We start from the raw sequence: 4,863 nt of genomic DNA, 5'->3' as shown, positions 1-4,863 counted from the left end.
ACTTATTTATTGGGAAGTTGTTTCTTTGAGGATTTGTTGTTGGGGGATTTAATTTTTTGAGTTCCAGGTATATTTTAGATATGAGACCCTTGTCTGTTGTATGGCTAGTGAAGATCTTCTCCCAATCCGTGGACTTTCTATTGATTTTGCTAGCTATGTCCTTTGCCATGCAGAAGCTCTGCAACTTCATGCAATCCCATTTGTCCAACCTTTCTTTGATTAGTTGTGTTTCCGGGTCTCTATTCAGAAAATTTCGGCCTGAGCCAAGGAGACCTAGGGTTTCTCCTATTCCATCCTGTAATGTTTTCAGAGTGTCTGCTTTGACTTCGAGGTCTTTGATCCATTTGGAGTTGATTCTGGTGCAGGGTGATATATAAGGATCTAGCTTTAGTTTTCTACAAGTAGTTAACCAATTCTGCCAGCACCATTTACTGAAGAGGCTGTCTTTCTTCCGTTCTATTGTTTTAGCTCCCTTATCGAAGATTAGATGGCTATAGGTCTGTAGGTTCATTTCTGGGTTTTCAGTTCTATTCCATCGGTCCTGAAGTCTGTTCTTATGCCAATACCAAACTGTTTTGATTACTATGGCTTTATAGTAGGCTTTGAAATTTGGTATTGATATTCCTCCAGCAGTGTTCTTTCCGTTGAGGAGCATTTTTGCTATTGAGGTCTTTTATTGTTCCATATGAATTTTTGGATTGCCTCTTCTATTTCCTTGAAGAATGAGGTTGGAATTTTGATAGGTATTGCGTTGAATTTGTAGATAGCCTTGGGATGTATTGCCCTTTTCACGATGTTAATCTTTCCAATCCAGGAGCATGGGAGGTTTTGCCATTTTCTAAGTTCTGTTTTGATTTCCTTTTCCAAGATTTTAAAGTTTTCATCATAGAGGTCCTCCACTTCTTTGGTTAAATTAATTCCTAGGTATTTTATTTTTTGAGGGGCTATTACAAATGGAGTTACTTTCCTAATTTCAGCCACACTTTTCTCATTGTTTGGCATACAGAAAAGCCATTGATTTTGTGGGGTTAATTTTATACCCTGCTACTTTGCCAAAGTTTAGAATCAGCTTGAGTGATTTGGGAGTGGAGTCTATGGGATTCTTTAAATACAAGATCATGTCATCTGCAAAGAGGGAGAGTTTTATTTCTTCTTTCCCTATTTGGATCCCCTTTATGTCTGCATCTTGTCTTATTACTGTAGCTAGGCATTCTAATACTAGATTGAAGAGAAGTGGAGAGAGTGGACATCCTTGTCTTGTTCCTGAGTTAAGAGGAAATGGCTTTAGTTTTTCACCATTAAGTATAATGCTGGCTGTAGGTTTGTCATATACAGCCTTTATTGTATTGAGGAATGTTCCATGGATTCCTAATTTTTCCAAAACCTTCATCATAAAGGGGTGTTGGATCTTGTCGAATGCTTTTTCTGCATCTATTGAGATAACCATGTGGTTCTTATTCTTGCTCCTGTTGGACATCGCCCCATTTGTTAGGAAATGGGAAGACTTGAAAAAAATTATATTAAGTGAAGTAAGCCAGACTCAAAGAAATGTAGTCCCACAGTTTCCCTTCTCTGAAATAACTAGTACATGTCTAGGACAAGCAGAAAAGCTCAAAAGCTATGTACATAAGACCATATTAGCTGATGCTAAACAAAATGAACCCAAGATAGGAACACAAGAGATTTTATCTTTCTTGTTGCTCTTTTTAATGTATTTATAGTATGTGAATTTTTTTGTTTCTTTGTATGTTCTTACCCCATGGTACAACCCCTGTTTTCACTGTATTTGATTCTGGTGTTCTGCATCTTGTATATACGTTTTTCTAATTTGGGTAGGGGAAGGGAAATAACAAAATGCTGAAATAAGGACACATGATGGCCTATTGTAACTATGAGATGTACAAGATATGTTGAAAATGAACTTTACAGCTTTGCTGGGGAAAAGGGGGGAGGGAAGATTTGGGAGGTAGGGAGGAAAGGGATTGTAGGGCAAAAACTAAAGGAGGTTAAGGAAATAGACTCATTACCTTGCTCAGGTAACTGTAACCCCTCTGTACAGTATCTTTACCATAAAAATGTATATTGGGAACAAAAAAATTCAAAAAATTTTCAAGTAAAAAAATTTTATACACTGAGATACAGCATGAATTAAAAATCCCTATAGTACTAGCTCAAAGTGAAACAGACACAGAATACAGTTGGAAAACATTGAAAGGAGGGGGGGGGGAAGAAAAACACTGGGAGATGAGCATCTAAATGCTAACCAGGTTGAACTACAGAAGAAAATAAACTTCTATTATTTTGTATGAACAGATGTACATAGCCATTTTGCCTTTCTGTTCTTCTCCTATGAACATCTCCTTTGGTTTCACTGTGTGAATGTCTAGAGACCTGTATAATTTATTATGTCCCAGTGTATTTTAGATTTAGCTTCCCCTTATGAGAGAAAACATGAACCATTTGTCTCTGTGAGCTTGGCCTACCTCATTTAACATGATTTGTTCTAGGTCCATCCATTTCCATGCACATAGCATACTATTTATTAGTCTTTCTAATGGCTGTGTAAAATTCCATTGGGTATATGTACCACACTTTTTAGATCCACTCATTTGTTTTAGGGCATCTGGGCTGTTTCCTTAAATTGGCTATTGCGAGTGCTTAATGTTAATGCAGCAAACACCATAGATGTGCAAGTGTCTTCATGATATCCTGGCTTGCAATGTTTTGAGTAGATACCCAGGAGTGATATGACTGAGTTGTAGGAAGACCTGTTTAGTTTGTTGAGGAACCAACCACTAGACTTCTGTCCAGATCGGTTGTACTAATTTACATTCCCACCAACAATACAATCAAGCTCCTTTTCCCCCACATACCCACCAACATTCATTTTTCAAATTCACAATGCTGTCCAACCTAACTTGGGTGAGATAGAGTCATAGTTGCTTTTATTTGCATTTCCTTTATGGCCAGGGATGGTGTGTTCATTTTCAACATACTGTCTTATACATCTCATGGTTACAATGGGTCAACCTGTATCTTTATTTCAGCATTAATGCACATATGAATATATAAGATGATGTTAAGCAAAATGAACCGCAAGATAGGAACACAAGTGACTTTTTTCTTTCTCGTTACTGTTTTTAATGTATTTATAAGGGATTATGTGATTTTTTTTTGTTTCTTTTGTATGTTCTACCCCCACAGTATAACCCCTGTTTTCACTGTATTTGATTCTGGTGCCCTGTATCTTGTATATACATTTTTCTAATTTGGGGAGGGGAAGGAAAACAAGAAAATGCTGTGCATTTTTTTAATGTAGTCCCACTTGTCAAGTCTCTTTTGGAACTCTTCAAAAACTTTCTGCCTATGCTGTGAGTTCCAGTGTTTCTCCTACTCCTTGTTCCAGTAATTTTAAAGTTTCAAGTGTGATGTTGAGGTCTTTGATGCACTTTAAGTTGATATTTCTGCATGGAGACAGAGATACACTTTTAGTTTCTGCATTTGGATGACCTGTTTTTCTAGCAACTTTAGTTGCACTATGAGTTTATTTACTTGTGCTGTTTCTGTTTTATGTGTTCACTTAGAGCTACCAACTTTCCTCTCAATATTGTTTTTACACTGTCCTAGAGGTTTCGATATGATGTTTTTTTCACTTTCATTGAATTGTGAGAAATTTCTGATTTCCTCCTTTATTTCCTTAGGGAACTATGCGTTATTCAGCAGTGTGTTGTTAGGTCTCCATGTGTATAACTTTATTTTGTAGTATGTTTTCTTATTGAGAACTTTGTGTGTGTGTGTATGTGTGTGTGTGTGTGTGTTTATTGTGAAAATACTGTACAGAGGGGTTACAATTACATGGGCAAGATAATGAGTACATTTCTTATCAAGCATTGTAGCCTCCTCCTTTGTTTCCCCTTCCTATCCCTTCTCATCCTCACCCCGTCCCCCTACCCAATCCTCCTTCCCCCCCCCCCCACCAAAGTTGTAAAATTCATTTTTGACATAATGACTTGTACATCTCATTGTTGCAATAGGTCCACCTGTATCCCTATTTAAATGATTTGTTTTTTCTCTTCCCGTCCACAAATTATACCGACATCAAATACAGTGAAAGCAGGGGTTATACCATGGGGGAGGGACATACAAAGCAACAAAGAAATCATCTTATAAATGTGTTAGAAACAATTGCATGAAAGAAAAAAAAAACATTTGAATCATTATCTTGGGGTTCATTTCGCCTAACATCAATTTGTCTGAAAGTTTCTGTTTATCTCAGACATATACTAGTTATTGCAAATAAGGGAAACCATGGGACCTGTGCTTCTTTGGGCCTGGCCTACTTCACTTAATATAATTTTTTCCAAGTCTTTCCATTTCCTAACAAATTGGGTAATGTCATTAGAGAACTTCTTTAATTCTGTTGTGATCTGATAGGATGCAATGAGTTATCATGATTCTTTTAATTTTCTCAGGCTGGTTGCATGTCCTTAGTTTGGGTGAATGTTGCATGGGCTGCTGAGAAGAATGTGAATTGTGTGGTTGTTGGGTGAAATACTCTGTAGATGTCTATCACTTCCATTTGGGTTAGGATGTCATTTAATTCAGAAGCTTCTTTGGCAATTTTTTGTTGGATTAACCTGTCCTTTCTTGAGAGTAAACTGTTAAACTCTCCCATTATTATTGTGTTAGAGTCTATTGTGCCTTTTGTTGTTTTGTTTTGTTTTGTTTTATTTCTGTCATGGGGCTTGACCTCTGGGCCTGGGTGCTGTCCCTCAGCTCCTCAGCTCAAGGCTAGTGCTCTACCACTTGAGCCACAGCACCATTTCTGGTTTTCTGTGGTTAATTAGAGATAAGAGTCTCATG

Source organism: Dipodomys spectabilis, unplaced genomic scaffold (genome assembly GCF_019054845.1).
Source record: "Dipodomys spectabilis isolate Male_0828 unplaced genomic scaffold, ASM1905484v1 ptg000190l, whole genome shotgun sequence".
Classification (NCBI taxonomy): Eukaryota; Metazoa; Chordata; class Mammalia; order Rodentia; family Heteromyidae; genus Dipodomys; species Dipodomys spectabilis.
Note: the sequence above shows the minus strand (reverse complement) of the source record.